We start from the raw sequence: 25,971 nt of genomic DNA on the forward strand, positions 1-25,971 counted from the left end.
AAATCTGTTTTTAACGTGTAGATAACACACAATATTTTTGCTGTCGTTTCCAATAAAATTTTTCAGTTGCACAAATTATTGATAGTGAAACTTTTGCTAAGTGATAGAAGACACATAACTCGTAATTTTTATCAGATAGTTATTGATGTGACAATACAGGAATACCATATTAGTATAAGAATATAACATTTGAGCCCCACATCGGGCTCTGCACTGACAGCATGGAGCCTGCTTGGGATTCTCTCTTTCCTTCTCTCTCTGCCCCACCCCTGTTCTCTCTGTCTCTCAAAATAAATTTAAAAACCCCACAAAATTTGATGTATTAATATTATATCCCACTATTGTCATATAATAATATAAATATGTTATTGTATCTACTTCAGTAATGACCTGATTATAGTAGGTTACCTATTTCTCTGGTAATTCTCCTTTCCCATCTGATATTCATATTAGAACAAGATAAATTCTACTCATCCAAGCTATCCTTGGTGTAGAGTAATTGTTTAGGTGTAGTTTGACTTTCACTGGAGGACAACTCATTCTTGAAGGATCCTAAACAGGACGGTGCCATAGAAAGTATTGTAGCAATGACTCACTATTCAGTAATCAAGACTAAGCATACTTTCTGAAGCCCCTCCCCATCAAAAAATGCTTGTGTTGAGAAAAAAGAGAAGATGAAATAGAGAAATATGTCTATAATAGAGTTTGTAAAAGTGCATTCCATAGACCATCTACATCTGAATTATCTGTATGTTTTTTGTTAAAAATTCAATAGCTCTATCCTAGATCTGGACCCAATATTTGAGTGTGACTTGGGTCTATACATTTAACAACCACTTAGGCATTTGGCATGTTAAAGTTTGAGAATGTCAAACTTTGACCTGTAAAGAACGTCAGGGGAACCAGGGAGAATATGGAGATACAAGGTTTCCTAAAATACAGATTTTATCAAATTAACCCTGATAAAATACAGATTTTATCAAAAAAATTTTATCAAATTTTTTTTTCTGGAATCCATCAGCATTGACTAGTAAATACAAACACCATGAGGCTGCCAATAGCTAACTAAATATTTAGTAGAAAGGTACGAATTGTACTATTTCTAGGCGCCTGGGTGGCTCAATCAGTTAAGCGTCTGACTTCAGCACAGGTCATGATCTCATGGTTTGTGGGTTCCAGCCCTGTGTCGTTCTCTGTGCTGACAGCTCAGAGCCTGGAGCCTGCTTCAGATTCTGTGTCTCCCTCTCTCTCTGCCCCTCCCATGCTCATTCTCTGTCTCTGTCTCTGTCTCTCTCTTTAAAAAATAAACTAAACATTAAAAATTAAAAGAAAAAGAATTCTGTTATTTCTATTAGTACTTTAACCCCATTTGGTAAATACTATCCAGAAAACTCGTATCTTGGGAGAAAGTGGTCATGATTACATCTTATCTTATTTCTTAAAACCAGTAGACAATGTAGTTTGTGATTAGTTATTTCTCTGGACTGTAGAGCTCTGTTTGGTTCTTAAATATTTCAAATCCAATATTCAGATAGAATCCTTGTTTTCACTCTCTTCTTATAAAGATTTCAAATCCTAAAAAAATGTGGAACAAATTCCTTCCCAGACTAATGAGAAACAGTCTTCTACAAATTGTGAATCCACATGTGGGAACCCAGGAGTTTACATACAGATGTATGTGAATGTATAGTTGGGCAAAGAAGTGCAAACCATTGCCAACACCATTTAATTGGCGCTGGTCACCAAGGTCCCAAAGGCTTTAACATTGCATTTTTTATTTACATTGCCATTAAAGTAATTTGCTGTGTTGTTCAATCCAAGAAGGTCTCTGCGTCTACCAGTTTCCCACAGATTGACACTTGCTTTGAAATCCACTTCTGTGGAAGTGTCCTTCATGACAGTTTCCACTGCCTTTTGTTTGTGTTATCTGCAGAATCTTTCTGGAGTCTGTAATACATTAGGATTTCAAAAAGGAAAGGTGATTGCAAATGTGCTTTGCAGTTTGACCAGATGTACAGCCAGTGTCGTGAAATACATTCAATTATACTATAAATAGAGGGCAGAGGCACACTATTTACCACTTCCTAATTAATAAAATGTGCACAATGCTAAGACATAGCTCATTTCCCATTACTGAATGCTGCAACCATACCATTCTTCTTCCAGGAAAAGACAGGTTTTGCAGATGTCAGAGAATGGATTTCAGAATGGGAGTCTCTTTATCATGGCCTGAGAAAATGAGCTTAGACTGCGACCCAGAAAAGGCTGGATTTCTTTTTTTCCCAAAGTAATAAAAATGAAGACAATCAAGAGATTTTAATGAAAAAAAAATCTCAGACCTAATTAAATGTTCTTCATCTATAAAAGTAAAAAGCTAAACATATATTCCAAAGAGTTTGCTCTTGCAACTGGGCTACGATAGTTTCACTAAAACTTCCAAAAGGAAAACAAAACTACGAATCTGTTATCGTTGCTCAAACTTCTTCTCTTATGTGAAAGGTCTTCTATCTTTTTTTCTCCCTGTGACTTCTGTTTAAGACAGTGAGGACACCTTATCTGTGTCAATTTCCTGCAGCGTCATATGCAATGAAATGTGAATCATGTCCAGTATTGCGTGGGTATCCCTCTAAGCCAGTGAAAGAAGTCAAGAATTAGGAGATGGCAATCAAAAATATATACATATATAAAATATATAATATAATAATTAGTAAACATTATAATATTTATATTATATATATAAACATATAAAATATGTAATATTTGTGTATCAGGTCTATATATTTCTGTACATTTCTCTAAAGGATACCACTGGAGAGGAAAAGTCCAGGGAAATATCAAAATTGTACTTTGGGGTGGCTGAATGTATGCACTTTGTTGATGAAATGGTTTCCAATGTAAACTTTAAACTAGCCACCAAACATTTGTCTGTTTCCACACTGTGAGAGTCAGGGCAGGCATGTAAACACACACGCAAACTTCCCTTTCCAGAACACATTCCTGCTGAGGATGCAGGGATTATTCATCTAAATTCACAACAAACCCAGTGTATACGTATCTCTAACAGCAAGGGCAAGCACTCACCCATTCTCCACCCCTTTCTCTCTCTCTTTCTATCTCTGCTCGCTCTCCCTCCCTCCCTCCCTCTCCATCCCCTTAAACAGTGTCATTTTCTGAACATGATTGATGCCCGGGTATATCTTTCCTGGGGCTGGTATGAGCTATACCACGGTCTCATTTCCCCCAGCTGTTTCCGATGTAACTGTTGCCTAATATCACACTTGCCTTGCTTACTTCTTAACTGGAGGAACCGTTGTGGTTCAGTTGTTCCCAAATGTATTTCAGTGTAAAGAAGTATAATAGAAGCAGGAAGACCTGGCCATGTAAGTTGATGTACAGTAAAGCCAAGTGGAAAATTAAGAGAATACATAATAAATTTGAAATACGTTGAGAGGTAGTTTGGACAATTCTGGACTAAGGAAGACAATTCACTTACATAACAGACTCTGATCTCACTCCTATTGAATTCAAGGTTGTTGTTTTTTTTATACATCTCTTATATTTTAAAATTATTATCTGATAGTAAAGACTATCATCAACTCATTGGATTTATGTCTGATTTCTATTAGCTATTTGGCAATATCTTCCTACTTTTTGTGTATTCTCTTACTCTCAAGCACTCTTGAATGTAGTCATTTAAGATTTGGGCTCTAAGACCTGACTCATTCTTTAAAATTTAATGGTAGAAGGGGGAAAAGATGTTTGTTCAAGCTGTCATGCACATCCGGGTGGGGGAGGGGGGGGAAGATGGAGAGGTAAGGAAGAAAAGGAAAGAAGGAAGGAAAAAAAGAGAGAAATGAAGGATGAGAAGAAGGAAGAGAAGAAAAAGGAAAGGAGGAAGGATGGAAGGAAGGAAAGAAGGAAGGAAACAGCATCAATATCACTGTTGTTGACAATAATTACTTATGGAGAAATCTTCCAAAAATAATTACCATATGTGCCTGCCTGAACCACCCCTGGGGTATTGTCATTTGTTCCAAAATGAATATGTTATCTAAATAAGAAACACAGTCTCAAGTTCTGATTCGGTGAATTGGTGTTAGGGTGGAAAGACCCATTAACTCATGTTTTTGTCCTCTCATAAAAAAGAAGAAGAAAAAGAAGGAAGAAAAAAATGTACAAATGATCCTATAGTACTGGCCTCTGGGGCTCAGTCCAATGAAATTTCAAAATATTTCAAGCTTGAAGGCTCCCACCATTTCCCTCAGAGACTATTCCATCATCCAGCTGATCTTAGACATAAGGAAGTTTTTCCAGTTATTGTTCCCCAAGTTCCTCTTTTCCTAATATCGTCCCATTATTTACACGATTTCACCATGCCTCATTTTTATACCTTGGATTTTATAGCCTTCAAGTACTAGAAGATGGTTGTCATGTAACCCTCTTTATCCATCCCGTGACCAAGAGAACACAAAAGAGTTATTAAGTTGTGCATTACTGGATGGTTTTAAGTTCTACTCATAAATCAAGAATCCTAGTCTTGGGCCACAGGGATATGCTAAAAGGAAATTCACCTTTTATATTTACATTTATTTTTCAGTTTCAAATGTTTCTATCAACTGAGATGTCCACCAATGTTCTCATCAATGAAAAGCCTAGTTTGTGAATGAAAGAGCCATAGACTCTAAGGATAAGAAGGAATCTTCCTTAAACATGATCCGGACCAGTTCTCCTTATACTGTTAGAAGCTTCTCCAATATTCTTCTCAAGTCATAATTCAGGCATCGCCAGCAAGAGATATACATAGATAAGGCAAGGTGAACTCCACAAAATAGATTAAGCAAATTTTCAGATGCAGAGGCATAATTCACTTCTTCCTAGAGCTTGAGCTACCATTCAGTTCCTTCTTATGCTGGCAGAACAACATCTATCACAAAACTCAGATTTACTAAACAACAATCACAGGTCAGGAATTCTGGAAATTAAACCCACCTCACTTAATTCTCATATCCCCCAAAGATATATTTATCATCATTTCAAAGTGAGAAAATAGGGTTAGAGGGTTCATGAACTTGCCAGTTCTAACAGATTTAAGTAAAGAAATTTAGAAATGTATAGTTCATCAGACCATTTTATGTGTAAAGGAGAAAGATAAAGCAAGGAAGGAGATTAGATGGGACTGGAAGGATAAGGGAAATCTCTCTGGAGGTGCCATTTAGAGCAAGACTTAAAGAAGGTAAGAGAGGGATACAGGTGGATGTCCGTGGGACAGACATGGTAGGCAATCCATTGCAAAGGCTCTGAGGCTGGGTACATCCATCGAGTGTGTTCGGAGAAACAGAAGATCAAGGTGAATAGATCATGCTGCCAGAGACTGATTGGGAAAGGTCTTCCTGCTCTTGTAAGCCCTTGGAAAAGCTGATTTTTGTTTTGAGGGAGATGAAAAGCTGTTAAGAGAGTTCTGAGTATCATAATGACGTTATCTAATTTACATTTTAAAAGAATCACTCTGGCTGCTGTTCTCAAATGTGCTCTCTGTAGCAGAGCAGAGGTCAAAAAATGGTTAATTAATGCTTAATAGCTAATAATGACTCTTAATCATAGCAATAGACATTTATTGGAATGCTTTGATATTTATACCCATTATCTTATTAATGTTCACTATCTATGTGGCGGCTATCATCATTATGTCCTTTTTATAATTTTTAGTTAAGAATTCATGGGATTTCGGGGGCACCTGGGTGGCTCAGTCGCTTAAATGTCTGACTCTTTGATTTCGGCTCAGGTCACGATCTCATGGTTCGTGAGTTTGAGCCTTGAGTGGGGCTCTGTGCTGACAGTGTTGAGTCTGCTTGGGATTCTGTCTCTCTCCCTCTCTTTGTGCCCCGCCCCTGCTCACACACACGTATGTTCTCTTTCTCTCCCTCTCTCTCTCTCTCTCAAGGATAAATAAATAAACATTAAAAAAGAAGAATTCGTGGCATTTTTATGTCAGTTGATCTAATACCCATGTGGGGCCCATATTTGACTTGAATATATTTAGTCTTTTTGAAATAACTTTTAATTAATAGAATATCAATACATTTGAGTTTTGTTTTTGTTTTTTGGTTTTTTTTGGCAGTTGGTATAGTAATTGTAGACACCTAGGAAAACAGTGATTCTCAGCCCCCAATACACTTAAAAACCAGCAAAAGCTTTTACGTTAAACTGCTTATCCTTAGGGATTCTGATTTAAGGATTTGATTGGGGCTCAGTCACCGGTAATTTAAAAAATTTTTTAAGATCCATTCAGGATAGGGAAACATATTTAAAGGGGACTCCAATACCTGCAAAACCATAATATCAAAAATATCCAGAAACATTGTGATTTTGAGTTGCATTGTTTTTAAGAAACAAATGTATTATAGTATTAAATGTATTCTAGTATTAAATGTATTATAGCACCTACCCCCCCACAAGCTCATCAGGTCATATTGTATATGTGTTGTGAACAAACCTTCTCCCACTTCTTTTGCCCAGATTTCTTTACTTTTCTCAAGAAAAAAAAAAAAAAGTTTGTGCATGTGTGTCTCAAGTGTATAATTTTCTTTTAAACTTTTATTTATTTTTGAGACAGAGAGAGACAGAGCATGAACAGGGGAGGGGCAGAGAGAGAGGGAGACACAGAATCTGAAACAGGCTCCAGGCTCTGAGCTGTCAGCACAGAGCCCGACGTGGAGCTTGAACTCACAGACCGTGAGATCATGACCTGAGCCGAAGTCGGACGCTTAACCGACCAAGCCACCCAGGCGCCCCTCAAATGTATAATTTTTAAAAAGTATATTAAAAACATAGCACCCGAACAGGATATCAAAATATAGCATACTATAAAAATATAGTACCTGACTAGCAGATAATGAATTCTTAATGTAGTTAATGCAGTTGACTGACTCCATGGATCCACTCAAATTTTCATGAAGGAAAAAGACTACTACAAAGTAATTGAACAAATGATCAGGTTTCTGTGTTGAGAGATACAGTGCTTTGAGACCTAGAAAATATGTGTGTTTGAAGGGGGTGTAATAGAAGGGAAAGGACTGTTATGGAAAAAGGATTTCCCATTTTCCCACAGCCCTTCCTTTAGCCCAGGCTGTTTATAAAGACATTGAAGATAATTACTTGTCAAAACTCGGGCTCAGGCAATAGCTGAGCGAGGCGGGGGAAGGTCGGGACCACAAAGTGAGAAATTGCCTTAGGGACAAACAAAATTGTGCAGTCTGTTCAGAGGATCAGCTTTGGGGAAGGAACATTCTATAAAGGGACAGGGATTATCCAACAGATGCCAACTGCTGTAACACACAATGCCAATATTTCAAAGCTTAGTGGAGTAAAGGTCTACTTCTTGCTCATATTGATAGACAATGGGGTCTATGGTGGTAGCAGGGACTGCTCTGTCCACTGTCCTACACTTAGTCATTCAGGACCCAAGATTCCTCTACCTGCTGGCTCTTTAGACTCCAGGGTGTTAAATTCTATACTGGATCCATTCTAACCTCCTAACTGAAGGGCACAAAGAGAGGGTAGAGAATCATGCTGACAATTTTAGAGGCCAGGCCAGCAACCGGCATATATAAATTTCACCCTTGTTCCACTCCAGAACTGTCATCTGGCCCACCTGAGAGCAAGGGGAAGAAAAGGCGGAGAGTTAGCTGCCGCAGGAGCTCAGGGACGTGTGCCTTGAAGAAAAGCTACTTAGAATTATTTGCCAACATTTCAAACTGAAATACGTCGCTTCTAGCCAGCAGAGCACAGATAACTAAACTTCCGGCATAATTTAATGATCGCATTTGAACCAAGAAATGGAGTCCGGGATTTTTCTACACGTTGTGAAAGACCAAGGTAAAATACATTTACTCCAGAGAAAATTAGGTGGGAAGTACGGACTACCAAAGAGGCAAGGCATTGGCATCTGAGAGAGCAAACTCTCCACCTGTGGGTGGTAAGAGTCAGGACAAGGAGCTGACCTGTGGGGAAAGTCCTAATGATATCTATGCCACTGGTTCAAAGCCAAGTGAGGAACACAGGCTTAGAGTTCTTTCCACTGTGACTCTTTGAGGTGCAAGACTGAGGAGAGACTGAATCAGGATACAGAGGTTTTCATTCATCCCAGCTGCAGGGCTTGGAACGTGTTTGAGATGAGAAAGAGTCCAGAGGGTTTTTGTAGTTCCTTTACATCTTTAGATGGCCTGGACTCCGTCACTTGGTAGTCTACCAGTTGTGTGGAGTGGCTGGAGACTCCTCACCTAGGACCCGGCTAAGCACTGTGCTTGCCCTTTGACTGTGGTGGGTGGTGGGAGGGAGTGTGGTTCAGAGCCTGTGTCCTCACCTGCTTTATGCTAGTGAGAAAACCACAGCTTGCCTTTTCTCAGAAGCCTCTACGGACGGGCCCCATTGTAATGTCCTTTAATATGGTCATGATCTCTTCTTTTTTGCAAGATGGAAAAATGCTTTCATAGTGTGATTTCCTGAGTTTTCCAAAACAAAGAGCGAGCGTAATAGGTGTGTGTGTGTGTGTGTGTGTGTGTGTGTGTGTGCAGGTGTGTGTGTAAGACAATTGTAGGAAACTAACTTTAAGACAAAAACAATTGTTGAACTATTACATTATACACCTGAAACTAATAGAACACTGTATGTTAATTACACTTGGGGAAAAAAAAGAATTCTCCAGTAAAAACAATGAATGACAACAGCAACAACAAAAAACACTTTTTGGCAGGCATCTTGTGTACCTCCAAATATGGGTTATGAGGTTCTGCTCTAATTACCCCAGTGCAGTCCTAAAACATTATCCCAAATCTTGGACCCCCTTTGTCTCACTTCTCATTACTGTACAGCCCACTTTTCAAGTTGGAAGTAAAAGCCCCTATTAACACCCATTATGTCAGAAAGGCAGGGGTTCAAATACTAGTTTAGTCTTTGTGCATATTTTCCCATATGTCCTAATATGTTTTATGATTCCTAACGAGTCATACAAACAAGTTCCAATCTACAGGCTTACAGTGAAACAAATAAATAAGGAAATGTCAGAAAAAAAAATCTAAAAAAAAAAAAAAAAGATATAGACCCTAAAAGATATTATGTTTTTTCTTTCTTTTGCCCTAATATTTAGTTCTAGATTTTGTTTGTTTGTTTCAAAGAGAACTTTGGGTGAATTTACTTCAAATTCAAATTATTTTCTTATATACTTTTGACTTTGTTATAGGAGAATCTATTGCTTCCTTTTTTAAATGTTTATTTATATTTGAGAGAGAGAAAGAGACAGACTACAAGTGGGAGAGGGGCAGAGAGGGAGACAGAATCTGAAGCAGGCTTTAGGCTCTGAGCTGTCAGCACAGAGCCCGACATGGGGCTCGAACTCAAGAACCATGAGATCATGACCTGAGCCGAAGTCAGACGCTTAACTCACTGAGCCACCCAGGTGCCCCTCTATTGCTTCTTTTTGCCCACCAGTCAGACTGTTAGCCAGGTAGCAAATGCTTATAAAGACCATACTATGTGTAAAGGCAGTCTGCTATGCACAGGAGAGTTTGAAGAAGAGGAAGATCAATTCAGCTTTTATGTATGTAGTCATATATCACATGGAATTATAACATATACCACATTTTATCCAAACACATTTCTATATAACTATATATACATATACATATTTAGTACCTACCATATCCAGGCATTCTGCAGGGTATCAGTTGAGATGGGTCTGTCACTTAGAAATTGAGGCATGAACAATGGAAGTTGTGAAAGTCAAGTGAAATATATCAGTCAAATATTATTCAACAATTGCTTGCAAGTCTGTTCCCTGGCCCTCGTTTTCAGTACAAACCCGAGTGGCCCTGGTGGGAAAACGGACCATGCAGACAAACCAGAATGACTTTCCCAGCAGGACCTGGGCTTTACGCCTGTCCCTAATAATATATAAAGGAGACGAGGCCGGGTTCAAAGATAGGGAACATCAATCCTTGATAACACACATGTTTTAGGATGGTTCACGGAGTCAGGAATGTGTGACATGACGTTCAGGGCAAGAAAATGACAGATGTGGCTGCTGAACGACAGGGATCACGTTACACCACACACTCTCGTTTTCTCCAGAGCTGGAAGTTTAATCCACGGCTAGAGCTGCTCTGAAGGGAGGGTGAGGTTTCGTAACATGTTGGGACATCCTGGCCGGTGGAGCTCTGGGATTTGTGCAAGTCTCAAATCACAGAGCGCAGCCAACAGTGCAGCTGAGTTTTGAAGTTGGACATCTTAAGTCAGGTTTCCTTCATTCACAGTCCTAGAGACGGGGCACGATCTTCCTTCCGCCTGGAACAGCTGCCCTCCTCCAGCCACCCCGCCTGGCTGGCCTCCTTGCCCTTGAAGCCTCACAAAGATCACTACATTAGTGCTTTCTCATGACTCAAGCTTAATTGGATGCCATCCTATGAACCCGGACGGCCGTGCGCATTTACTCGACAACAGCATCTCACCCTGTGTATTTCTTGCTCATCTGTATCAGCCTCTGAATTTTTTCCCTCTGCGGGTCTCTTTGGGCTGTTTCTAAAACCTAGCCCGGGGTCTGGCAATGGTAGACCTTCAGTAATGCGCATTCACTATCAGATGAATCAACACCCAGCAGGTCTTCCAGAGCTCTGGTCTACGTTAGAATGTGAAGTCTTCTGGGAGCCCTTGTCTCCAGTTCCTATGGAAACGGGGTGCCGCGTTTCACTTAATGTAGAACATCTGAAAACAGGCCTGTGTGGGAGGAACCCTGGAATGCGGGACAATGAATGCCTCATTAGTGGCAGTGAAACCTCCCTCCATGTGCAAATGCACACACCATTAGCATCTGGCCCTGAGTAATTGGGAGACTCCAGCAGATGTTGTAAAGTCTCCATGGCCAGCTTCTCATTCACAAAAACGTGTTTCCTGCTACTCTCTTATAAGCCCTGAGAAAATGGCCGTGATCTCACTAACCCTGACTGCATCCCTTAAACTGACCAAATCCTTCTCCTCGCTGTGCCTTCTGGAAGGAAAGAAAGGGAGAAAAGAAGGGCAGATGGGCATCGCTAATAAGACTGTATGTGTAGAGCACAGAGTGAGTGAGTGTGTGTGTGTGTGTGTGTGTGTGTGTGTGCATGACACTGTATCAGTTTGTTAGGGCTGCTGTCACAAAGTACCACAACTGAGTGGTTGAACAGAAATTTATCAGCTGACTGCTGGAGAGCCTGCAAGTCCAAGATGAAGGTGCGCCCAGGGTTGACTCCTTCTGAGGACTGTGGGGGAGAGAATATGTTCCATGCTTCTCTCCCAGTGTCTGGTAGTTTCGGGCGTTTGTTCGTAGACGCCTTGTCTTCTCTTTTTCTTCGTATCATTTTCCCTGGCTATGTGTCTGTTTCTGTGTCCAGATTTTCCCTTTTTCTAAGGACATAGTCTTAAGGGATTCAGGCTAATCCAAAGACCTCATCTCAACTTGATCATCTGCAGAGACTGTTTTCAAATAAGGTCACGTTCACCGACACTGGGGGTGAGGACCTCAACATCTTTTTCAAAGGCACAGTTCAATCTATAACATGTGGTAAATGATTTAAAGCCGTTTTTTTAAATTTTTTATTAAATTTTTTTTAATGTTTATTTATTTTTGAGAGAGAGAGAGAGAGACAGAACATAAACGGGGGAGGGTCAGAGAGAGAGGGAGACACAGAATCTGAAGCAGGCTCCAGGCTCGGAGCTGTCAGCACAGAGCCTGACCCGGGGCTCGAACTCCCGGACTGTGAGATCATGACCTGAGCTGAAGTCGGACGCTTAACCGACTGAGCCACCCAGGCACCCCATAAAGCCGTTTAAGGTAAAAAGAAACTGAGGCACAGAGAAGATCGCAAAAGTTATGATATTATATTGCTCTGAAACGACATTTGCTTGATTCTGATCTTTTGCCTTAATCTGCCTTTTTCATATTTCCTATTCTACGTAGAGACAGTGAGAGAGAATAGTATTCTGCAAAGAAATCTGTTCACTCACAAAAATAACCAAACCAAATTAAAGTCACATCAAGTGGGGAAAGTTATTACCCATTATTGCATTTTTTTTCTTTTGCTGATTTATTCTTAACTGAAGTTTTATTTCAAACTAAGATGGACACTCCTGACTCTAGCCGAAATTTATATCCAACTTTCATTCTACAAGTATTTATTGAGTATCTGCCATGAGCCTAGCAGTATTCCAAGAGGTAAAGTGCTACCATGAACAAGAGGTAACCCTGCTCTCATCGAGCTTACATTTTAGTATGCACACACAGGCAATACACAAATACGCTGAACTTATTTCACTTATTTGTGTTTGTATTATTGAAATTTATATTTAGTCCCTGGTAATGAAATGTCAGGCAATGAAAGCAATAAAGCCAGGGAAGGGCAGAGAGAGTTAGTTTGATAATAAGACAAACTGGTCAGAGAAAGGCTATTCAATGAGGGAGTCTCAAACAAATAAGGGTAAGAATCATACTGGTATCTGAGGAAAGAACATTTTAATATAGAGCAAAGAGCAAGTGCGAATGTCCTGAGGCAGAAGTATGCTTGGCGAGTTTGAGGATTCTAGAAACAAGGTCAGAATGAGCCTGTGAGCATTGATTTAATTCAGTAGTAAGGGCCACTAAGAAAGAAAGAATTGATTGAGCTAAGGAACAGAGTCAGAAAAATATAAGGCAGGTTTAAAAAATAAGAATAAGGCACCTGGGTGGCTCAGTTGGTTCAGCGTCTGAAGTAGGCTCAGGTCATGGTCTCTTGGTTTGTGAGTTCAAGTCCCACATCCGGCTCTCTGCTGTCAGCACAGAGCCTGCTTCAGATCCTCTGTTTCCCTCTGTCTCTCTGCCCATCTCCCACTTCCACTCTCTGTCTCTAAAGTAAATAAACACTGGGGGCGCCTGGGTGGCTCAGTCAGTGAAGCATCTGACTTGTCCGACTTCAACTCAGGTCATGATTTCATAGTTCGTGGGTTTGAGCCCCACATCGGGCTCTGTGCTGACAGCTCAGAGCCTGGAACCTGCTTCGGATTCTGTGTCTCTCTCTCTCTCTCTGTCCCTCCCCTGCTCACGCCCTGTCTCTCTCTCTCTCTCTCAAAATAAATAAACATTAAAAAAATGTTTTTAAGTAAATAAACATTTTTTAAAAATCTTTAAATAATAAGAATCATATTTCAATATAGCATTAAACAAGAGTTATAAAAGAATGAAAAATACTGTTAACAATGACAATTTTTAGTTATCATGATCAGAATATCAAAGAATATCAAACAAATATCTTTTTTGTTTTCTCTGTCCTTGATTTCATGAATTAAATTGGCTACCATAGCTTGCCAAGCTAAAAAAATTTTTTTTGTGTATTTATTTTTGAGAGAGAGAGAGAGAGAGAGCATGTGTGTGTGTGTGTGTGCAAGGGGGGGAGGGAAGAGAGAGAGGGAGACCCAGAATCTGAAGCAGGCTCCAGGCTCTGAGATATTAGCACAGAGTCTGACACAGGGCTTGAACTCATGAGCCATGAAATCATGACCTGAGCCAAAGTCGGATGCTTAACCAACTGAGCCACCCATGAGCCCCAGCTTGCCAGGTTTGCTCCAAACTTTCTTTCTTAGCCATCCTTTCTTTCTGGTTACCCACTGATCATCCAGACCATTGGTCATTTATCCAACTAATCCTCCACATGGCCACCAGTTATTTTCTTAGGCATAATTTCATTCCTGAAATGCCATTCTCTACCTCCAAAATATAAACCTATAACTCCTTTTCCACAGTTCTCAATCTGCACCCATTACTCTAGTCAGCACACCCAAAGACCCAAGAGGAGAACGAGTAATTCAGACTAGGCAAGTATGTGAGAACGCTTCTCCATGAATATGTCTCTATGTTTTGCCTGCCACACTGGGAAATATTTTAGTGTGCTCGCACTTCCCATCCATATTTGCCATTAACACTGGGCTCCTGGGAGCCATGTACGTGCACTGTGACCATGCTCCTCTGGCCACTGTTTTCTGATCCAGGAGGTGGCAGTTGTGGCCACACTGATCCAGGTGATATTTTCTATCTTGGCAGCTGAAGTTAAGAACTGGAGAGGCTCCATTGTTGTTGGTGGTGGTGTTGGTGTTGTTCCAGGATTGTTCATCTTTAACATGTACTTTTGGGAGAGGTCATGTGTTCAACATTTAGGTTGAGGAATCAGAGGAAACCAGGAGACGAGTACAGGGTGGGAGGAGAGGGAGAGAGAAAGATTCAGATGGAGATAGAGGTGATAAATACATAGATAGATAGATAGATAGATAGATAGATGATAGATAGATGGATAGAGATAAGGGAAAGGGAAACAGAGAGGGAGAGAAAGGGGGGAAGGGAAAAGGAAGGAGGAGGAAAGAACAGAAAAAGGAAAACAATCAAGTAAAAGAAATACACTCCTGACAACATTTAAGCCAATAATTTCACTCCCAAAGCTCAGGTGCTGCACTGCCCCTGGTTTTTGTGAGACACCCTTTCCCACCTCCTCTTTTCATTGAATTTGAATGTATTTCTGTCGATAAGTAACCAAGGGCTCAAGTAACTCAGTCCTTCTCTCAAGTTTACCTCCATCTTAAGGTCTGTCCAAGCATTCATTTCCATGTGGTAAGTAGGTTAAGTCGTCAATACTGGACAGGTGTGTGTACAATGTACGTTATTTTGTCTGCCTGAAGCACAATTTAAATCATTCAAGTACCTACCGCTTGCTGTCCTGAAAGAAAACAATAAAAGTATTCAATTTTTACGTTAAGCTGTTGTGTTGTGTTTTAGGAAAATCTGCATTATCAAATTACGAAAGGATTCTTTCAGACCTGTTTAGGAGGGCATTTGACACAGGATCAAAAAGGTATAGAAAGGCTATAAAGGTGGGCGTCTCATGGCTCACCGCCAGCTGAAGAATACGCGAATGAAAGGAGGTCACATCTGCAAAGGTAATTGTCAGTGGAAGGGTAGGATTCCGTCTGTGCGTGTGCGTGCAAATCCCCCCAGGGATACACACGACATGATTCGATACGGGGCTAGCAGATTTGGGCAGGGTTATGAAGACGAGAAATAAGGAACACAGCATGAATCTAATGCCTACCGTGCACCAAGCGCTCAGTACGTACAGGTGTGGCATATGTTACATAATTTAATTTCTAGAACAACTTTATGACACAGACCCAGATGAGAGAAGTTAGATTCAGATTGCCCAAACCACTTAGCGAAGACCCACAGTTAGATCTCAGACTAAAACAGAGATATCTCTGATTCCAAATTCATGCTTCTGCCCTCCAAGTTCAGGTTGTGCTGCCTTGGTCCTCATTTGGAGTAGGAGTTTACAAAGCACGGGGGGGGGGTGGGGGTGGGTTCCCAGAACTGCATGGTGGTGAGGGCAGAGATGTAGCTACAGGTACCTTAAGTTCTATCTCAGCCAGAGCTTCTCCCCTTCGATGTGCTTGATTTCAGTGTATGGAGATGTCTGTGCAAGATCATAAGATCTCTTTCGGGAAAAAAAAGAAACATTGTGTGGCTTTTAAGAAATTTGAAAGCCACAATCACACACTAATGTTGGGTCACTTTTGCCCAGAAATGCCTGTTTCATATCATTGAGTCTAGACATTAGAAAAGACACACATCATGGCTTTTGTAAGGGAAAAAAAAAGAAAGCTTAGTTCTTCTTCTTCTTTTTTTAATGTTTATTCTTGAGAGACAGAGAGAGACAGAGCATGAGCAGGGGAGGGGCAGAGAGAGAGGGAGACACAGAATCCAAAGCAGGCTCCAGGCTCTGAGCTCAGCACTGAGCCTGACGAGGGGCTCGAACCCACAAACTACGAGATTATGACCTGAGCCGAAGTCGGACACTTAACTGACTGAGTCACCCAGGCGCCCCATTAATTCTTCTCAACATAAAGTTTGGTTAAGTATCTAAGTGTATATATCACACAATCCCACCTGAAACAGGGACGGTGACTCGTATTCATCTACACTGGTGAGGACATGGAAGGGACACTCTTTGTGTGACAATTAGCAAAGTAATAACTTTTAAAATGCATTCGGTTCCCTTTGTTAAGTAAGTGTGCAAAATTTCAGTGACTCTGGCTTCATTCAAACTTGCCAAGACTGTGTCTAAGAATGAACAGTTTCCCGTTTCAAAGGTATGTGTAAACATGGGGGGAAAGCTTCAGGACATTGAACTGGGCAGTGATTTCTTAGAGATGGCACCAAAAGCACAGGCAGCAAAAGCAAAAATAGATAAAGGGGACCACGCCTTGCTTAAAAACTTCGGCACAGAAAATGAAGCAATAAACAGAGTGAAAAGGCAATCCACAGAATGGGAGAAAACACTTACAAGCCATGTACCTGATAAGGGACCAATGTTCAGAACACATAAAGAAATCGTACATCTCAACAACAAACAAACAAACAAGGCAATTAAAAAGTGGGCAAGTGGGGGCGGGGGGGCGGGACACCTGGGTGGCTCAGTCAGTGAAGCGTCCGACTCTTGATTTCGGCTCAGGTCGTGATCCCACAGTTTGTGGGACTGAGCCCTGCATCAGGCTCTGCTTGGGATTCTCTGTCTCCCTCTGTCTCTGCCCCTCCCTTGCTCTCTCTCTCTCTCTCTCTCTCTTTCTCTGTGTGTCTCAAAATAATAAATGTTAAAAAAATGGTCAAGGCAATTCAATATACATTTCTCCAAAGGGGATCTACAAATGGCCAACAAACATATGAAAAGATGCTCAACATCAATCCTCATTAGGAAGACCATAATGAGATATCACCTCACACTCATTAGGGTGGCCACTATCAGAAAATCGATCAATCAATAACAAGTGTTGGTGAAGATGTGGAGGAACTGGAACTCTCTTGTACTGTTGGAAAGAACATTAGACGGGGTAGCCACTAATAGAAAACAGTATGAAGGTTCTTTAAAAAAGTTAAAGATAGGATTATTTTTTTAATGTTAATTTATTTAGAGAGAGAGAGAGAGAGTGAGAGAGAGAAAACGCAAGAAGGGGAGGGGAGAGAGAGAGAGAGGAGAGAGAGAACCCCAAGCAGGCTCTGTGCCGGCAAGTGTGGAACCCGACACAGGGCTTGATCGCACAAACCATGAGGTCACGACCTGAGCTAAAATCAAGAGTCAGATGCTTAAGCGACTGAGCCACCCAGGAGCCCTGAGAAATAGAATTATTAATTGATCTACCAATGCCACTTCTGGGCATATATCCAAAATAAGGGCAAGCCCGATTTCAAAGGGATATTTACACACCCATGTGTAATGCAACATTATTCACAACAGCCAAGAGGTAGGAGCTGACTCAATGTCCACTGATGCATGAATGGATAAAGAAAATGTGGTATGTCCATACATAGGAAGATGGCTCAGCCTTAAAGAAGACAAACATCCTGTCATATGCTATGACATGGATGAACCTTGAGGACGTTGTGCTAAATGGCATAAACCAGTCACAAAAGGATGAATACCGCATGATCCCATTTAGAGGAGGTGTCAAAAACAGTTGAACTTCAGAAACAGAAAGTAGAATGGTGGTTGCCGGGAGCCAGTGGAGAGAGAGAAGGGCAGTTGTCCAACAGATACACGGTTTCAGTTTTGCAAGATGAGAAGTACTGGAAATGCCATCTAACAAGACACACACGGTTGACACTATTGTCCTAGACGCTCAGGATGGGTTAGATGGTAAATTTTGTTACGTGTGTTTTGTCACAGTAAAACAAACGGTTAGAAATGACCGGAAAAAAAAAAAAAAAAGAAAAAAAAAGACGTGTGTATCCTGGAGGGAGAGTTTGGGGTTTCAGTGAACCACATGGTGTAAAGATGGTGTGGGCCTGACCCACTTTCATGGTTCTGGTTTTCTCTGTGGGTAGCTGTTTTCATGACACAAATTGCAGCCGTTGATTGGGTTTGGGTCACCTTAGGTGTTGGACATAAAAGCCAAGGGCCACTCCGCTGCAGGGCGTATCGCTTGTTCCAGGCCAGAAGGCTGAAACACAGCAGAAGAGCGTGTAGTCTGACGGAAGCTGGCTCAGGCCTTCGGCCAGAGGCGTGGGAGCAGCTAGGCTGATGGGGTTTTGAAGTAATGATTACAGGGTTAAAAGGGCAAAAAGAACTCCAGAACCCACACATTGAAGTCCTGGCCCCATCATTTACCTGTTGTGTGACCACCTAACCCCTCTGATTTTCAATATGACATGGAGTTAATAATAAAGTTTATAATGAGCTTAATAATAATAATGATAAAGATGTACTTAAAAATAAGCAAGATAGGGGCGCCTGGGAGGCTCAGTCCATTAAGTGTCTTGACTTCGGCTCAGGTCATGATCTCGCAGTCCGTGAGCCCCGCGTCGGGCTCTGTGCTGACAGCTCAGAGCCTGGAGCCTGCTTCGGATTCTCTGTCTCCCTCTGTCTCTGTCCCTTCCCGGCTTGCCCTCTGTCTCTCTCTCCTTCAGAAATAAATAAACATTAAAGAAACAATTTTTAAAATGAGTGTGATAATACCGACAGGGTAACATCATAATTGACACGCTAAGAACATGTTCCCGTACTTTCTTCCTCGCACGATATTCCCCACGCTCTACTTTTTGTTCAATGCCTCGGTTCCTCACTAGACTGTGAGCTCAGGGGGCCAGGGATGTCGGTCTTCTTGGGTCTGCTCTGTCTCCAACAGTGAGCCCACGGCCTGGCCCAGAGATGCAGCAAGGCAACCCCTCTGTTGACCGAGGGAATGATGGATGATCGCGGATCGGAGTGCTTCGTCAAGGATCACTGAAGTACCAGGCATCATCACTTGAGCCTCTCCCATGTCACAAGGGATGGCTGGTTCATTTGTTGCCTGGAGAGGATCTCCCACCCCAACAGAAGTTGTTTACAGTTATGATGCCTGCGAGGCACATCACTCAAGATAAAAGATTTACTTGACTCTCCTCCCTGCCTCCCACCCCAAAGCAGCCTCCTCCTATCTCCACCTCACTGATAGGATTATGACGTCTAGGAAACAGCTCGTTTCTTTAGAGAATGAAAAGCTGCCTCTGTTTCTCATTGTTCCTCAGCATAGCCTTCCTCTCCCTTCCCCTGGCCCTCACCCCCCACCCTCCTCTATTCTCTGCTCCCTGATCCTATCATGTCCCTGGGCCACTGCTTGAAGTGTGAGCCACCTTAGGTGATTTATGGACCCGGTGACGCCAAGGTCAGAGCACAGATTGTTTTCAGGCATCCCTGAAGCCCCTGCGTGGTGCTGGAGATTCCAGCCCGGAGGGACAGTTCACAGGATACGGGGCTGCATTTGCAACAAGCCACACAAAGTGGCACAGGATATCTATCACCAGACAAGCAAAACAGTCATTGTTTTCTTCCCGCCCTGTGACCCAGGCCTGGGTCTGTAGAGACAACAGCTGTGGTCCGGACACCCGAGATAAACACGACATAAAGGACAATATATTCGAAGGAAGTAAGGTGCATGTGTCGTGAGTGTGGACGGTGACTTAAGATTTCTGGGTTTCCATCTCTGCCTGCGGTTGTATTTACCTAAGCAAGTGAGCGAGACAGGATTCCGTGTGGAATTGGAGCACGGAAGTGATCAAATTCTCGTTCATTCCCTCAATTATTTAATCAGCAGCCTGGCACCTCCTGAATGTCTTCCCCAGGGTGAGCACCGGGCTAGGGCCGAGGCAGACAGGAGACGATGTTTGCACGTGAGCCTCTAGGCCAGAATTAGCCTGCCCCAGTTCAACTTCCAGTTCTCACTCTCTGAGCAACCTCAAACAGCTGTTCGACCTTGTGGAGGAGACAAATTGTGAAAAATAAACTGAGATAATGTATATTAACCCCCAGGGGTTCAGTAGTATAATATGTGTGCACATTTAAATGGAAGACACAGTTCCTGCCTTTCAAAGCTTTGTTATAGATCTCAGCTCTTAACTCTGCTGCATAATAGAATTACCTGGGGAACTTTTAAAAAAGTGCCAATGCCTGGGCCCTATTTCCAGAGATCAGGGGACATTGCTAAGTTTTAAAAGCTTCCTGTGTTGTTCTAAGGCATCGCTAGGATTGAGGACAAGTGTTTGACCAAACAAAATTAATACAAGGATAATTAGAGAAAGTTTATCACTTACTTTCTTTTGTATATGTTTATTAACTTATTTATTTTGAAAGAGAAAGAGAGAGTGCGAGCAGGTGAGAGGCAGAGAGAGACAAGAGAAAGAGCAGGGGAAGGGCAGCAGGAGAGGGAGAGAGAGAATCCCAAGCAGACTCCGCACTGTCAGAGTAGAACCCCACACAGGGCTCGATCCCACGAACTGTGAGCTGAAATCAAGAGTTGGATGCTTAATCAGCTGAGCCATCCAGGTGCCCCGATCACTAAATTTCTGAGACAACTTCCAAACAACCTCAGTCCTGATGGCAATATTCTCATCTAAATTATTCAGATGAGGTTTGCAAATTCCTACTAACTCATTGATCATTTAACAATGGCATCTAGAAGCTTCGTCTGAAATCCATATTTACCTACTTTTAAAAACTCTCCCTTCTCCCTAGTAAAAGTCCTCGTCTCTTTCCCTTGTCCACCCCTTCCTCTGTGGGCTAGAAAAAACTCGAGACCTTCATCTCCAGAAACACATGCAGATATTTTCATTTTAAGCGTAATTTCCATGAAAACCAAAATAAGGAGAGAAGGAAGGAGGAAGGGACAAATACAGTTGTCTGGTACAACCTTCCCCACTTCTCTTTTCCTCTTAATCCCCATCCCAAGCTCCCTTGATTCCTATTATGCCCACATTAGCGTCTCCCCAGCCTTGGGCACTTGGCGACATTGTCAATTCCCCAGATACCTGTCACTTCACCTCCTCTTGCTCCTGTCACCCTGGGCCAGACCAACCATGAGCTCTGGCCTTGAATATTGACGAAGGCATGAACATCAAACACTTACAGGATTGTTTTATGTCAGTAAGACTTTTTAACCACCAGCCCCCTCCAGCACCAGGAAATTAAAACCCTTGACATGACTATCGGGAAAGCGATCTTCCTGGAAACCTGGACGGGTGGTGACACAAACGAAGGGTAAAGATGTCAGTAATTACTCAAGGCCACTGCAAGGAGAATCAGGTGTTCCTGTCCCCCACCTCCCAACACAAGGCCTACTTCTCTATTTACAGAGCACAGTGTTGCTGTAATGGCCTAATTGATTTATAATGCTTTTCTCCATATTGTACCGTGTGTGCAATTAGTTACTGAAGAGGAATTGCAGTTCAGCTCACTGGCCGCATCTGCTACTAGTCAGGGACGTACGGTTTCATGCCCTATTTTCCAGATGGTTTGGTTAACATTCAGGGAAACCTAGTGACTCAGCCAGAGCTTCAAAAGAAGCTGGCGGGGTGGGGGAGCTCAGGTATAATTGGGCCTGGGAGAACTACCCCAGATGGAAAGAAAACACAGCACAGTCTCAAAACGCAAGCCAAGCACACAATACTGTGAGAAAGGGTTCAAAAAACCCCACGTGGAATGTTCTTTTCTCCTGCACTCAGTCACACATTAGTTCATTCACATAACAAATATTCATCGAATGCTTAGGGGATGTCAGTTTTCTTCCATTATCCAGTGGTAAACACACAGATACCTTGTATGCTCTTCTGGGGCCCAAAGTCAGGTGGAGGAGACACATCCAAAATAAATAAACACATGAACGAGAAGGTGAATGGGGAAGTGATACGTGTTAAGAGGGAAGTACGGTGTTCTGAGTCACCGGAGTCTTCTCTGCGTAAGAGCTGCTAAATCGGAGACTGAAGAATTACCTGAAGATTAGCTCCAGAGGGAGGAAAGGAGTTCCAGGCAGAGGGAACAGCAGATTAAATATCTTGGCGGATTCCGGGAAGCATAGGAAGGCTGGTACGGCTACGGAGTAGCGAGATGTGGGACGTAGTATAGGTAAGTCGAGAAATGTTACGAAGGAAACAGACAACATTTGGCTTTAAGGTTTAAGAATTTTATTTATTTATTTATTTGTTTGTTTGTTTATTTGTTTGTTTGTTTGTTTATTTATTTATTTATTGTTAGAGAGTGTGAGCAGGGGAGGGGGGAGAGGGGGAGAGGGAGAGAGAGAGAGAATCTTCAGCAGGTTTCATGCTCAGCGCAGAGACCCATGTGGGGCTGGAGGCCAGGACCCTGGGATTACAACCTGAGCCCCCAAATCAAGAGTTGGACTCTCAACCGACTAAGCCATCCAGGCACCCCTCTTTTAAGAATTGTATACTTGAGGGGCGCCTGGGTGGCTCAGTTGGTTGAGTGTCCGACTTCTGCTCATGTCATGATCTCACGATTTGTGGGTTTGAGCCCCGTGTTGGGCTTTGGGCTGACAATGCAGAGCCTGCTGTGAATTCTCTGTCTCCCTTTCTTTCTGCCTCTCCCCTGCCTGTGCTTTCCCTCTTAAAAATAAAAAGAAAATTAAAAAGAAAAATTAAAGAATTATATATGCAGAATCTAACATAAAAAAAAAAAAAAGGAAACTCAGAAACAGTAGAAAAGTGCTTGTCAGAGGGAATAGGGAGAGATTGATAGAATGATACATGCTGTTGGCTATAAGATGAATGAAGTCTGAGGATCCAATGTATAACGTGGTGACTAGTTGATAACACTGCGTTGCGTAATTGGAATTTGCTAAGAGAACAGAACTTAAATGTTCTTCTGTATATGAGTATGTAAGGCGATGGATGTAGGAAGAATCTTTTCACAAAATATCGAATCACTCCTACGGATGTCTTAAACACCTTACAATTTTATTGAGCAATTAAGCATCAATAAAGCTGGAAAAAGATTTATATTTTTAAGTATCAAAAAACCCCATAAAATTAAGCCTTTAAATAGAAGGGATGATATGATTTAAAATTTTAAACACTTCTTCTGTCTGCTCCACGGAGAGTGGAGACAAGATTGGGAGTGTAAGGAGAGGAAGAAAAGAATGAGGTTGGAAACCAGGTTGACTAAGGTCTGCAGCTTGGGCATGGGCGAAGGTGGTGGCAATGGAGGGAGTTGCATGGGTTAGAGAGATATCCAGGAGGCAAAATCAGTAAGATGTGATGGGAGATTGAACATGCAGAGGGAGAGAAAATCAAAGAAGACTGTCCTGCTTTCTCTCTTGAGCAACTGTGTGTGGATGACATTTACTTAGCTGGGAAAGGGCAGAGTGGGAGATATTAATTCCGAATCCTTATCATAGAGATGGAATTTAAAACAAGAGGGTGGAATAAATCATTCTGAGGACAAGAGTAGACCAGGAGGAAAAGAGGGCTCAAGACTGAGGCTTGCCAAATTCCAACTTTAGAGGCCAAATTGGAAGAATACCCCAGAAGGAAGAAGGAGGAGTGTATCTGGAGAGATGAGAGATAAACCACGAGAACATGATATCCCAGGAGCCTCAGAAGAAGAAATGTATGGGTTACTGGCTTTGCTGAATGCAGCTGAATTAGTAGAAACCATGAGAACCGAAAATGCCTATGGGGTTCAGGAACATGGAAGTCATTAGTGACCTGTAAAAGACCAGTTTTGGTGGTTACATGGCATGTTTTCAAAGACCTAAACTCAATGCCAGGTTTGACAGCTGAGATGTTGTGGGGGTGGGGGGGGGGGGCACCAGCTTGCTAAGTACTGAAGAGTACACAGGAGGGCTAAGTGGGGTGGGAGAATGGAGACTTTGCTGCTTAAGCTTTCTTTTTTTTTATTTTTTCATTTTCCTAACTCCTCTGGTCAGAAGATAGCATGGTAGGAACGAAGGCACTGAGCAGTGATGGAGCTGGGGAGAAGAAAGCTTGCTAGGAGAAGAAGGCATGCAGAACACGCTGGAGGAATAACTACTGCATGCATCTACCGGCTGAGACTTGAACACCTACCAGGACGGTCCATGTTCATCCTCCATCTAGACCAGCCATTCTCAAGCCTGGCTGATCATGAGAACGACACCTATACCCATCACTATTCTAATCCAGCAAGCACATGGCTGGTGTGTTCTGTAAAGTCTGGAATTCGTGTCCTATAAAGTTCACGGTGATTCTGCTGATCACTCAGTCGGGGGACCACTCCCTTCAGTTAACTCTTGGTTTTAGTTTCTACCATAATGATCCCTGATAATTCCAATAAAGAGCTACACAACCCCGTTCCCCTTTCCCCTCATTGTCTTGAAAAGATGGGACACAAAAAGAACATATTTTCGGTTCACTAATAGTGCCAGGAAGTGTCAAAGAGCTCATTTTTTTTTCTCTGAGCAGAGAAATCCAGGCCTGAAAAATAAATGTAGCATAATTGTTTACACGCGTAGGAGCGCTCGATTTGCAAAACTCTTCATGTTATCCTAGGATGAATGTGGGGAGACTGTTAGAACCTCCATGAACTCCATTTCCAGATCAGGAAACTGAGTCAGAGAGCTTAAATGCACAGCCATTACATGATAAAGTGGGGACTTCAAGTCAGATGTTTTCTCTCTAAGTATATATTTTTATGAGAAACTGACCGTCATACTGATTTTTGAGATGAAGACATATGTAAAAGGGGGCATTTGGCCCATATACCTTAATACATGAATATGTACATGTTTATTATGTTTATTATTATACGCATATCTCATATACAGTAAAACCTTGGTTTGCAAGCGTAATTCATTCTGGAAACATGCTTGTAATCCAAAGCATGTAATCCAAATCGAATGTCAAGAACCATCGACTCAGCTGTGATCACGTGACATTTGGCATCACGGACTACTCGTATACATCGCTCGTTTATCAAGTTAAAATCTATTAGAAACGCTTTCTCGTCTTGCGGAACGCTCGCAGAACAAGTTACCCACAATCCAAGGTTTTACTGCATGTACATATCTCCATGCATTTTTAAAATGGTTGACTCTACACCAAGTACAGAAAGAAAAATAAGGTAGAAGCTCTCGTGATTGTTTCCCTCACAAGAGCCTACGATCTCATGCGAAGACGTCACGTCTGTTTTTATAGTGGTCAGAGAACTAGGAGCAAGGGTGCCAAGTGAGTGCTATGGATCCTATTCGTTGCTGAAGGTCAGATGGAAGTGGATTCAATGTACCTCATGAAGCTCAGTGTCAGGGCCCTTCACTCGTACGTATAGGTTCTGGGACAAACTCTGTGAACGTGTTCACGATGTTGTATATTTTCGTACAATGTGCAAAAAAGTAAGACAGTAAAATTTTTTTTTAACGTTTAGTTTTGAGAGAGAAAGTGAGAGTGGGGGAAGGGCAGAGAGAGAGCAGGAGACACAGAATCCTAAGCAGGCCCAGGCTCTGAGCTGTCAGCCTACGAACCGGGAGATCATGACCTGAGCCAAAGTCCGATGCTCAACCCACTGGGCCACCCAGGCGCCCAAAAAGTGAGACATTTTAATTGTAAGGTATTTTACTGGTCTCCTTCTGCTTTGACTTCAACCGCATTACCTTTCTCCTCCTGGCCTTTGGTGCAGGAGTGGTCCTGGACGTTTTGGAATTCTGGCTCGGGGGATTTGAGTAGGGTTTAGTGGGATACATTTAGACATCTCACATGGACTCCTATGTGTTGTTAAAACACAGTGAGCAGTCTTGGTATGTGAGTGACTTCTTGGACAACTTGTGTTGCCTCCTCTCCAAGCTCACCAGCATCAGGTCACACACAGCAGCTCTGGGCTAGAGGTTTTCTCGCATGACCGGTCCCTATGGTACCTGTCATGAGAAGCACGTGTGTAGGTACTTGTTAATGAGCGTCTCCATTCAAAGATTATGGGGGTGCCTGGGTGGCTTAGTTGGTTAAGCGTCCGACTCTTGATTTGGGCTCGGGTCATAATCTCATGGTTGGTGGGTTTGAGCCCCACACTAGGCTCTCCGCTGACAGTGAGGAGCCTGCTTGGGATTCTCTCTCTCTTTCTCCTTCTCTCTCTCCCTCTC

At 42.2% G+C, this 25,971-nt stretch overlaps 1 long non-coding RNA gene across 1 annotated transcript; it reads left to right on the forward strand.

Moving 5' to 3' along the window:
* Window positions 1–21,816: 21,816 nt before the first annotated feature.
* LOC147576866 (uncharacterized) lies at window positions 21,817–24,191 on the forward strand. The gene is made up of 2 exons (XR_015240569.1): window positions 21,817–21,971; window positions 23,791–24,191. It is a non-coding gene; the product is annotated as an uncharacterized LOC147576866 (long non-coding RNA).
* Window positions 24,192–25,971: the final 1,780 nt, after the last annotated feature.

Source organism: Puma concolor, chromosome D1 (genome assembly GCF_028749965.1).
Source record: "Puma concolor isolate L17-30 chromosome D1, mPumCon1.1.hap2, whole genome shotgun sequence".
NCBI lineage: Eukaryota > Metazoa > Chordata > Mammalia > Carnivora > Felidae > Puma > Puma concolor.